The sequence below is a fragment of the Excalfactoria chinensis genome, chromosome 2, assembly GCF_039878825.1.
Source record: "Excalfactoria chinensis isolate bCotChi1 chromosome 2, bCotChi1.hap2, whole genome shotgun sequence".
Taxonomy (NCBI): domain Eukaryota; kingdom Metazoa; phylum Chordata; class Aves; order Galliformes; family Phasianidae; genus Excalfactoria; species Excalfactoria chinensis.
Window position 1 is genome coordinate 80,151,193 of NC_092826.1, and position 13,242 is coordinate 80,164,434.

Genomic DNA, 13,242 nt, shown 5'->3' on the forward strand with positions numbered 1-13,242 from the left:
TATGTATGGAACAGCAAGGATGAGATGAAAATGGTCAGCCAAGCAGAGCCTGAGAGCTGGAGAAGCATGTCTGAAATACACTCAAGAAAAAGAAACCCTCCCTGGGCAATCATATTAACCTGAACAGCCAACGGGACATTCTGCCTAAGCCTCAGGTTATGGAATTTCATTTAATTTTTACTCACCATTTTCATCACCTGCTTTCGAGGTTATGAGTTTGAAGTTACCTAACTCCACACAGGGGCACATGAATAACTGGAAGGAATGACGGAAGTGCATAACCCTGCCACACTTTCAGAAAGAGCCTACAGGGTTAGGTGCAATAAAAGATGTAACAATGGAGTCTCACTGGAATATCCAAAAGTGAATTGAGGTCCTTAATGACCATCTTAATTTTTTTTTCCTAAGTGCAGAACAATTGCCTTGAGTGAAACAGGCTCTTCTGAGAGCATAAGTTGAGCAACTGGTATCACAGATGGTTTTAAAACATGTTGGTCCATAGCCTGAAAAATGCAGTTTATATTTTTAAAGCACGGATGTTACTAATGAACTTGCTTAAATATTAGGCAGCATAGCAAACATGAGGTGGAAGTCACAGAGAAGAATGTGATAGGATACAAAATACAAACTCACAATGGGAATGCATTCTGAGCCCACTCATACATTTTAGTCCAAAAATTAGCGTTGCCTAAAATCAGAGTTCCCTTTTAACCCCTTAGAAAGATCCATAAAGCTATGCATTTTACAGTTAGATCGAACCTGGGAACAGAGCTGAACTTCTACCAAATTAAGGAAGTGGCAGACTTTAGTTTCCAATCCAGGCCTTTCAAGAACAGATTACCTGTACAGTAAACATATATGTATTTCCACATATTCATTTCTCACAACTTCAGCTACACGTTAAAGTAGGTGCATGCCTTAAAAATGCATTAAGTTTGACACCTGGAAAGAAACAAAGTTGATCTGACATATCAGAATACAGAAGATTTTACTTCAACTTTACAGAGATAGAAAACTTCTGCCATGGGAGATCAAGACCGTCATTGTCAAGAGACAGAAAAGCTGGTAGACAAAAGCAGGTTGTTTTTGAAATATTGATAGATTATTAAAATCTTAACTAAAATTGATCCATATGCAACACAGCTCATATTTCTAAGTTCTAGGCTTGCAAGAATAGTGTTTCTTACATTGAAACAGAGCTCAACATCACAAAATCACAGAATCACAGAATTGTAGGGGTTGGAAGGGACCTCTAGAGATCATCGAGTCCAACCCCCCTGCCAAAGCAGGCTCCCTACACCAGGTCACACAGGTAGGCGTCCAGGCGGGTCTTGAATATCTCCAGAGAAGGAGACTCCACCACCTCTCTGGGCAGCCTGTTCCAGTGCTCCGTCACCCTCACCGTAAAGAAGTTCTTGCGTACATTTGTTTTTCATTACCTCTCTCTTGGGGCAGGTAAATTGACTGCACTGTTCTAGTATGAAACCACTTATGACCAAAAAAAAATAAAAAATTCCCATCGATTTTTTTTTGTTCTTGTTGTCACTTTTGAAATTAGAAGTTTGTTCTCCCACCCACTGTAAGCTATGTCAGCCACATCACTTCCCATGCTTCCAGGTAGATTTCCCCTCGAGGTCAGAGTGTTTTGTCACTCTTCTGGTGAGGCAATGCACGATCATTTGCTGCAGTACAATTAAGACACATACCCAGAGTGTCAGAACGTGGCATAGCTGTGTCAACATCACAGAATAATTATTCATTCCCTGAGGCAATTACCAAAACACCTTAACCTCAGGGGGACTAGGACAAAAACAGTGGCAAGTAGGTTGTTGCTTTGCTCTCCTACACTACAGAAAATTTGTCCCATCCCTTAGCTCCTTGTCACAAAGGCTGCACACAAACTAGTGCTATTCCAATCCCCTGCTGTTCAGACTGAAATAAGAAGATCAGAAGTTTGGTAAGCCAAATTCAGATCAACTGTCAGAGGCTGAAAATGCACTCATACAGCTTTTACCTTAGGTGCACTCATTTGCAAGCAAGATTATCAACCCCACAGACTCCAAACTCAAAACATGCTTTGAAAAAAAAAAATCTAAATAGCAACATTACATCACTGCAGCTATTCCTGGGCTGGGAGATGTAAAAAGAGCTAGAAATATCACCATCAAGTCTATTCATTAACGTGCCCTTTTCCTACCTCACCAATGCCGTTCCATTTGGGATTAGCACAAACAGTGAGGCTGACAGGATTAGGACACTCACTTGGAACATGATTACCCTGTTAGAGAAAACACTAGGAGATTCATTCCCTTATGCAGTTTCTTGGCATGTATCTTGGATACAAGTCTGCTGTTTTTCACACCAGTGCAGAGCAGGAGTAAGCTCACTGGAGTGCAGGTGTCCCACTTTCAGTTCTCTGGCCAATATAAGACTGCCAACATATAGGCTTTATTGCACTGTTGTGGCCTTACACCTCAACTTAGCTAACAGTGCCAGGAGAAACAGTGCTGAAGTTGGGAACAGCCAAAGCCCAGAGAGACATTTCTTGAGCTCCCACAGCGTGTGAGATGGGGTCACAGTTCCCTGGCCTGCTGGTTCACTTTTCACTGTGAGCCTAGGCTGATCTTCACCAGTCAGAAAGGGTGAGGAAGGCATATCATTCACCAGAGTACTGAGCCCAATTGAGCCTTCTTTAAAGATGCAATTTTCCTTTAATTTATCTGTTTATTACTAGTATTACAGACATTCTCCATAGAAAACATCTTCTGGTGATGAGCAGACACCTTACTGCAGTCATCTGCATGAGCTGATTTTAAGATGTACGTGGGTCCGTGTCAGTGTCACTGTGATTTCAGATTTGCTATTTAACAGGTCTTCACGGCATGACTTCTTTGCATGTCTGTTACGCAGACACTCTGGTTCCACATCTCTTTCAGTTGCCATCAAACAGAACTCTCTCCACTCCTCCAAAAAAATAAAGAAATAAATTGCAAAGCCAACCCTGCTTATTTTAAATGGCAACATCATTCAAGGTTTCAGCCCAAGGCTATTTTTTTCTACCAGTTGTTTCTTTGAGAACAGATGGTATTTACAGCAGTTCAGGGTATATCCTATTTTTAATGTCACATGTTTTACTCTTCTGCAGTGGGCTTTGCAATCAGAGGAAAATGCCATGAGACTTGGGCTTTTTACATGCTGAGCAAACCATGTTGTTTCATGCCCCTTGGGACATTATCTCCCATTGCAAGTAGCCTGCAGCCACCCTACTCCGGGTCCACCCTTCTGATGCAACATTTCCTGCCAGTAGGCGATAAGGAACAAGCTGCTTCCGGCAGTGCCGACTCAGCAGAGTGCTGAAACACTGGCATAACACAACTGGCAATGGGATAGTTCAAATTAAAATTGCACACAACCGTATGATCTTTTGCACATGACAGCACAGGGAACAGTTCCATGTTCCAGCACAAAAACAAATATGAAAACACTGTGTATGTTGCTTGGTTTCCCCTCTGCTATTTTCTCCCTATGCTGCATATTCAGAAAAGGTAGTGGCTCGCCAGAACAGGATAAGCAATGAAGGATGACATGCTATTTAAGTTTGTTGGGTTTCATACTGCAAATTCATAGGATAAAGTGAGCTTGCAAGTAACTGCAAGCTCAGTCTGCCTCTATTTTGATCCATCTTCATGTGAACCCAATCTTCTAATGGAAACCCAGCTAGCAAAATCTGAGCATGAGCTTTTAAATCCTGCCAGAGAGATCAGGCCAGCTTTTCAACAGGCTAATGTAACGAAACAGCTGCTGGGCCAAAGCTGGTTTCTCTCCAGAGAAACAAAAAGAGTTCTTACAGATTTGCAAAAGCCCATACGGATGTAGTACCTGAAATTAGTATTTGGAAAGAGTTACACAACCAGGTGAAAAAGATCTGTTATGAATGCTTAGAAAGCATAGATGGACATCAATGAAACACAAAAGCTGATACCACCAGTCCACTGCCAAAGGCCTTGCCTCTTCCACCAGCATCAGGAACGTCTTAACTTCGATTCATGTTCCAATTCATTTCCATTTTGTTTCTCTGTAAAGCTCAGAGCTGATGTGGCAGTAGTGCAGAACTACAGTTTTCTGAGGCATTTCTGGCTCACTCCTCCACTGTCACCCCCTCAGGGCTCAGCTTCCCTGAAAGGAACTGTATTGAAATGGGTTATGTCAGCTTCTTGAGGAAGCAATGTTCAAACTGGGAAAGATCCACTTCAAATAGACTTTGAATTTCAGGAGAAATGCAGACAGAATCAATTCGGGATGAGACTTTACATTTGAATCCAAGCAGCAGGAATCCAAAAATGAGAAAGGAGAACTTTCCACATGCATACTCCACGCCACATCAGAAGGGATGGAAGGGAAGTCTTTGACTTTTCACTACTAGTTCCAGCAGGGGAAGTACTCATTTGGAACACTGAAGACCAGGTTTCTCCTCTTTCTAATAAAACAGGAGCAAGACTTGATCCTCTTAAGAGAATTTCATACTTAGTATAATATTCTGAAGGAACTTTATGAACACCTCCTGGCTGTTCCTCTTCTCCTAACGTATTTAAAGCAAGTGTATCTGTTCCCTACTAAGAACCCTAGCTGATACGATACTGAGTTCAGCTTAGACACTTCAGTGCCATGCATATGTATTACTTGCCAAAAGACAAAACCAATCTTCAACTTTGTTTTCACCCTATTTCCCATAACAGTGTGAGACACTAGATGCCTATAACATTTGGAAAAAAAAGAACAGAATGGAAACATTTCAGAGAAATTTACTGTTTGCTTCTTTCGGCGCAGCTTCTTTAAATCAGCACTTCTCATAACAGAGAATTCTCAGAAGAAAATGAAATAAGATGTATTCCTTGAAACCTACAGCTGCTTCACCATAAATATCAGGAGGAAAAATAATAAAATCACTTGGGTACCCTTCCAACCAAGATACACAGCCCATTCCCTTAATGCCAAGGTTTAACGTTTCTGCTATTAGGCTGAGACCCCAGGGCATGTCACAATAAGCTTGAGTGAGCTCATAGGAGAACTGCTAGCAGGATAAATGGCCTTCTGGTTGTGCATACACTTTTCTAGCTATTTTTCTACAGCCTTAGCCAGTCTTGCCAGATTCCGATCTCCATACCAGTGCTAGTTTGTAGTACATGTTGCTTTGAACTTGTGAGGCAACTTGTCAAGGAATATGCTTCTCAGTTCAGAATTAAAGTCGGTCTAAAGAAATCACATAACCACGGGGAGCAAACAACTGAAACAAAAACTCATTTTCAGGAAGTCTGCAAAGCCTAATTCTCTCCCTATAAGATAGACCAGATCCTTGATGAAAGTCTGTATTCAGTGCTAGGTTCAGAGGATACATATTGAGTAATGTAAAGGAGCAGAGGGAGCAGAAAGGAAATGAAAAGGCACCATTCATCTTGACTAAGATGAGAAGTCCAAAGCGAGAAAATACAGTGTGATCACCTACTTTGACAAATGTCTTAATGCAAACGTGCACAGAGCAGTGTAAAAGGATAGGGGAACAAATTAGGAGTTTGAACAGCCAAATTTAGATCAGACACCTCTAAACATTTAGCTTTCAATGCACAGATGTTCAAATGGCTACTATGCTGAATATTGACCCAGCCACCTCCTGCTGTCACACCAGTAAAAAAATATAATTACATATTACCAAGCTTGCAGCCCAGGTTACTCTAACCTTCTCTCCCTTGTGGACATAACTCTTACATGGTATACTAAAATAGCCCTAGGCAGCAAATTAAAAATCCTGTTTTATTTACAGTTCTGTAGCAAATGATTCACAGTAGATGTACGTCAACTTTTACATTAAGTATTCATCATTTGATGGTTTGTTCCAGTTGCAATAAGAAGGCAACAGAGCAGCAGTCACAATGCTGAAATTCCAATGATAACTGCCTTAGAATCACTGCGAATGCCTTGCTCTGCAATAAGGCAATAAATTGCAACTTATTTGCCAAGAATATGCATTTTAAAAAACACTTGATTTCTGTTTTGAGCAGTGTTCTTAGTTTAGTTTGACTATCAGGTACAAAGCCTCTTTCCTGCTGTAGTCATCCAGTTCACTCACAGGACCATTCAGGTTTCAATTCCATTGCACTCCAAAGTGTCTGTGGGCATGGGACACACTCACCAGAAATACACAGGCTTGGCCCAGGTATTGACTTCCTACCTTAAAACACTTGCATAATAAGCATGACACTACCTTACGTATCTTAATCTGAAATTTTGAAGAGTAACAAAGCAAATATTCTTCTTTACCTGTAAAAAAGAAAATGTGCGTGGATAAAAACTTTCACTGCCTCACTACATACTGAATTAATGGTAAATTCCATATGATTCTAGTGGAAGATACAGCTTTTGTGACTTGGAGCTAACTATATAGCTGAAGATCCTATAAGCATTTTTTCCAAGTTCTATTTATAATACAGGAAGAATTTTTCCATACCTCCTTTTTCATTTTTTTTTAACCTGTGGAGCATGTATAACACAAAAGTAGAGAGCTGAATTCAGTGGAGTAAAACTGAACAAAGTCTTACTTACATGCTTAAAAACAACAAACTTGAAGCAGTTGCATCTCAACAGCAGAGTTCCTGAGGCTTGGATTTTTCTCTTCAGAGATGAAGTGCTACACAAAGGTTATTACAGTGGAGATAGGGAGCAGCTCACACTAACATGTTTGCTTTAGCAATTGGGATTGGTTACTGCAAAGACACATGCTCAGTTGACTGATGGTAGCTCACTAGGTCAGCCACAATTAGTTGATCTTTTGCACACGCACAGAAATAAAAGCAAAATCAAAGCAGAGATTAGCGTGCAAATAAAAAGATGCATACAGTGGCTAAATAAATGCTATCTTTAATGCAGCCTCTTAGAACAGCAAAGAAGAAATCTTCTGGTTACTGGTTAGTCAAGGGAAGTGATTGTCCCCCTCTACAGTGCACTGGTGTGGCCTCGCCTTGAACACTGTGTGTGGTTTTAGGCACCACAGTACAGAAAGGACATAAAACTATTAAGAGAGTGTTCAATGATGGTCAAGGGTCTGGAAGGGAAGACATATGAAGAACAGCAGAAGCCCCTCCTCTAGGACTACAGAAGAGGAGACTGAAGGGAGACCTCATGGCAGCCTATGGCTTTCTCACAAGGGGGAACAGAGGGGCAGGCTCTGATCTTCTCTTTCTGGTGACAATGACAGGACCCAAGTGAATGACATGGAGCTGCATTAGGTTTGATATTAAGAAAAGGTTCTTCCCTAGAGGGTTATTAGACCCTGGGACAGGCTCCCTGTGGCCCCACGCTGCTGGACCTCAAGAAGTGTCTGCACAATGGTCATAGACATAGGATCTGATTTTTGGGTGGTCCTGTGTGGAGCCAGGAGTGGGACTTTATGATTCTTATGTTTCCCTTCCAACTCAGGATATTCCATGATTCTACAGTTCTACAAGTAAATTCACCAACTACCCTGTACTTCCAGTCCATGGTTCACTGCCCCCACTTTCTGTCAGGGAAACCACTATGGCGCTCTCAGATGGCTGTTGCGGTGTCAATGATCAGAATCTGAGTCAAAACAGTTAAACATATTCCCTTTTGATCATGGAAGAAAAAAAAGGGGACATGTTTACAGAGACTAACACCTGTGCAAGCCTTACCTGAGATGTCAGTTCCAAACTAGTCACTGTCCTGCACAGTTGCTCTCAGAAGGTGCAGTATCTACCCCACAGCCAAGTGCAAAATGATTTCTGGCTTTCAGGCCCTCATATAAATATTTTCTGTTCTGTTCCTGAAACCAATCAATACTGCATTATCCACAACTGTTTCTAATGCACCTGCCTGAGCTATCCCAATGTGCAGGCACTGGGCAAGGCTTACCATAAAATGACATCTTTCCAGCTGGAATATAACATTTGCTGCACAGTTCTAAGTCTAGCTCTCTGCTTTGGTCTCTGAGTACACTGCTGAGACTGTACTTCCCAATTTTCCAAGAGTCCTTGCCGAAGAGAGAAGTCATTAAATGTGACCATGAAAGAAAGACCCATCCAGAGAGGACCACAAAAATGATCAGAAAGCTGGATCACCTTTCCTACGAAGACACACTGAAGGAGCTGGACTTGTTCAGCCTGGAGAAGGGGCTCCAAGGAGACCTCATTGTGGCCTTCCAATACTTAAAGGAAGCTTCCTCCTTATGCACAAGGAAAATTAACCTTTTACTTGGGTAGACAAGTGACTGAACAATGAGGAATGGTTTTAAACTAAAAGAGGGATGATTTAGATTAGATGTGAGGGGAAAACTTTTCACATAAGAGTGGTGGAGATACTGGCACAGCAACATGTCCCATCCCTGGAGGTGTTCAAGGCTGGGTTGGATGGTGCGCAGGGCAGCCTGACCTGGTGTCTGATTCAGGAGCTGGCAACACTGCTCACAGCAGGGGTTTGGAACTAGACGATTTTTGAAGTCCTTTCCTACACAAACCATTCTATGATCCTTTAGAAAGTCCTTCTGAACTGATGCACATGCTCTGCTGATTGTTATGCCTTCAGAAACTAAGAGGTTTCTCTTACAGCATGTTTGCACCACAGTCTCAGATGTGTGGAAGGTGATGGGAGACATACTCATTTTGTCAAGGGGAGTCAAACGGCTGAATCAGTTACTTTATGAGATTTATCAGAGTGGACAGGGAGGGCCAAAGCAATAAGGAGCTTATTAGAAATAAGAAACATGGACTCCAGAACCTCAGATTCACGTATTTGGGTGACATCAACTTCCAATAATGATTTGTTCACATGACACAAATTCTACATACCATGATAAAACTTACTTTACTTCTACTTTGAAATGTATTATAGAAGGTTGTGACAACATTCATATCTGCATGTGCCAGAAAATGCAACTGCCATGGAAAGCCAGGCACTCATACAAAATCCATCTCAGAGGACAAAGATGTTATGGCCTACAGCTAGACTACATTGCAGACTGAAAAGCGGGGACATGGCAGAGATTCTACCCATGCTCATACAGGCCGCAAAACTTTGCAGGCTTTGAACAGATCACCACTGATGGAAAGGAATATCTCAGTGTTCATCAGGGAAAAAGTTGTTCTTTAAATCATGGTTGTGTATCATCTCAGGTAACGCCTGCTGCCAGAAACGAAATTGCCAGGCAGGAGCAGGGACTGCCACAAGCAGCTGGCCCCAGTGTCACACATACCAAACCCTGCCCTGGCAGCAGCAACAGACCTGATTTCCCTAGGCACTGGCATAGAGAGAGCAAGTGATGAAGACGTGACCACTCTACTGTGCCCTTGGCAGGCTGCTGCTGCTCAGGGCAGCAACCTACATCACCTGTTTTCCCCACTGGTTCTGCTTTGCGGCCAGTTCTCTGTTATGAGTTCAAATGACTCTATTAGCAGCTCAAAATAAGTAGTTTGGGCCCCACCTAAGGTTCAGGGAGATTTTAACAGTTACCTTGACTCGTGAATGTTTGGACTAATGGCAAGTACCATCCAGAAACAGTAAAGCCCACGCAATTGTGACAACTTTGATAATATTGCTTGAATTATGCAATAATATTTTAATGCAAAAAGACATAGAATCATAGAATCATTGAATGGTTTGGGTTGGAACTCAAGGATCATGAATCTCCAACCACCCTGCTGCATGCGTGGCCATCAGTCTCCACATTTAATACTAGACCAGGCTTCCCTGGGTCCCCATTCAACCTGGCCTTGAACACCTCCAGAAAGAGGGCATACACAACCTCTCTGGGCATCCAACCTAAATCTTCCCTCCCTCAACTTAAAACCATTTCCCCTTGTCCTGCTGTTATCTACCCTTGCAAAGAGTTGGCTCCCCTCCTGTTTGTAGGCTCCCTTTTAGGTACACTTCAGCTTCCTGTTAAGTTTTTCAGCCACCAAGAAAGAATAGATATCCAGATACGTACATAACTATAAAGACTAGACAAAATGAAGAAGAATCAGGATGGGATGAAGGAGGAACCATCTCGACAGATTAAGTCGGATGAACCTGCAGTGCAGTAAGAAACACTTGAAGAAGATCAGTTTGTTATTACTAGGAATTTGGGTTTTTTTAGAGAACAAATCCACAGATAGACTTTATTTCAAACAAAGCGCAGGAGAATAGCTAAATAGGAGAACAGCTAAAACTAAATGAGACCATGACACCCACACAAGAGAGTTCTTTTCAAAAACTCACAAGACACTCATAGAAAGCTGTATGTTAAATACTGAATATATTAGTCACATTGAAGCATGCTTGTACACAAAGAACACAAGGAATTGCATACATACCCTGTCATACAAGGGACTGGAACAAATGTGGCTGGATTCAGGTTAGGCTTCCATACCCAGGCTATAAGTGTTGTCGGGCAGATCCCCATAAGCTTTTAAGCTGACTCACAACACCCAGATGGCCTTTCACACACACACTTGTATGTAACATGTCACAACGTATCCCCATACATACAGCTGAGCTCAGAGACCAGCAGTCTTTCTCTCACAGTCTTGGTGCACAGGTCTCTCTCCCCCAGGAAAATGCCAGCAATCCTACAAAATTTTACCACATCTGAGGAAGCCAGCTCATGGTTTTCTGATTCCTGCTATCCATATACCACACCATAACATCATGTGCAGCATGGGGAATTAAAGAGTTAATATGCCAGTTCCACAGATTGATGACTTTCAGGATAGATGGTTCTCAGAAGCAAAGAACTGCAAACCCCAGATAACTTTGCCTTCAGAGGGGAGGATACAACCCACAAGTCACAGGACTTGCTCTCTCTCACTGCCTGGCAGTGTGTGGGTGTGCTCCCCAGCTGTCTGGCCTTCAGTTCAGATGAAGGTCTTTGCTTTCCGACACTTTCTTGATTTGATTTACTAGCCTCAGTTCCCATTATATGGTACTGTATCATGTCATCTGGCATTCTGATATCATATTTAGTAAAATTAACTTTTCTCCTCAGAGCATTGCTGCTGCTCCGTTTTTGGGCCCAGCTCCTATCTCTCTCCCACCTTCCCTTCTTGGGCCTGCTGCACCCTGTCAGGGACACGGATTGATCCAGATAACTCTGTGACACAAGAAAAACATGACACAGAAACATAGAAAGACAGCTGTAATAAGAGGATGGACTGGAAGCAGAGACTTCACATTGCAGTTGGAGTTTGAATGACCACAGAGTAACTAAAACTAAATGGGAAGGGATTTAACCAAGGAAATCATAAGCCTCCTGTTAGGCAGAGCTGGGCTACAGGACGTCACGCTGAACCACCAGTAAATTACAAAAAATGAAAGATAAACAAATCCAAACCAGAGAGAGATGGCATCATTTTCACCACAGGGAGGGACAACCTACTGTTACAGCTTCTTTCTACACTGGAAACCCTGACTCTTACTCTTACTCAGGCTAGAAAAGCCAGGAGCAGTTGGGGCAGTTAGAGATGGGTGGGATCATGCATGGGGTTGCCACAGCAACAAGCCCACAAAAGGCAACAAACACCTCTTCCCAGTGTTCCTGCTCTTGCAAGGCTCTACAAGGGAAGAGAGCTGACCAAAAGCCACCTTTGCCACTGATGCGAGCGGCACACAGGCTATGAGGCACAAGGTACAACAGGTGTCTCAGCACAAAGACTGCCAGAAAGCCCTACGTTTGGCAATGTTTGTCTTCAGGACAGAAGACTCATCTGCCCAACAAAGTGCAGAGAGAGCGATCCCCCAGCCTGTGCCAGCCCCAGCCTTCCCCCTGAAAGAGACTGCTTGTGACACTGGAGGCACCGCTCTGACTTTTGGCACGCTGCAAGACGACATCAATGAGCTGTGCTTATGATACCAAAGTGTCTGAGCTCTGCAGGTTCAGCAAGGCATGCCAGGAATGTCTGAAAGGAAGCAGTGAAAGTAGCCAAGGACTGTTGCTCAGGAAGATGCCATTGCAAAACCAAATGGCAATGGCAGATGTAACGTTGCTTGTCAGGAAAACAACCAGGCTCATGTCCTTGAAACTCCAGGGGGAAAAGATCACTCCAAAGAGAAATGCTCTTTAAAGAGATGTTCCGTATACAAAAAAGCAGAAGATTCGCCACCAGAATATATCAGCCAACAACCGTGTCCACCTCTGGACAGGAGGCATAAGCACTATGGTGAGAGAGTGCAAGACAGTGGCAGCCAAGGTGAGAACTTTGCAGGCAAATTGCAGGATGAATTTATACCAAAGGGAAAGAAGAGGTGCAGAGGCATTCCCATATTCCCAGAGTTTCTGCACATAAAAAGCTTCTCAGCCACCAATGCAAATGGGAAAAGCAGGCTTAGCCCAGCTGTGCTCCAGCCCCGAGATTGGCTGCCCAGCATTACAAGAGTAAAGAAAGCTGTGAGACAGACGGCCTGAACACAGGCAAAGAGGAGAGCTTCCAACTGGAACCTCTGCTGCAGAAACAGGCTGAGTGTCAGAAACAGCCAGGGAAACCTAAGTGAAAAACAAAACATTTGGAAGTGCAGGGGACAAGAAAGTGGTCATTGCTGACAATGGATGACCCCTTTGACATTGAAAATACCCAAGCTATGGTCCTGGTACCAACGAAGTTGATGAGGCAAGCAGAGCCCACTTTGCACTGCAGCTCCTTGTCTGCTTGTAAGAGATTATTCTTTTACACCCTTGTCTCAGAGCTTGCTGAGAAACAACGATGGACATGTCCTGGTCAAGGGTTAAAAAACCCTCTGTGTAAAGGACACAGATGGACACAAATCCAGGCAAGTCCTGGTCAAAATCTTTTGTCTGAAGATTTGCAGGATAGGAACAACCAGTGAGAGATAAGCAGCAGCATAATGTCTGGGAAGCAGTCTTTTGTGTGGGCTTATCTTGAGGGAGATAGCCATCTCAGATGGTACTCCTATGACTCTTACCCAAGCATTCATGAATGCCTTGTTGGCAGAAGAAGGATAAAAAAGAAACCAACAACCAAGAAGGTAGCTGTCTGACATCAGATGCCTCACAACATCCTGCACTCTGCTGCTGCTCCCACCCTGCACTTTTGCCTCAGAACTACAGAATGGCATGCAGTAAGATGCTGCTGGTTCACAGTGGGGACTATCCCCACTTTACGTAATTCCTGCTTCTTTCCTATCTTTCTTCTCACCTGCTTTCCCTTCCCCACCACTCTAATTTGTAATAGTTGTCGTCCTCCC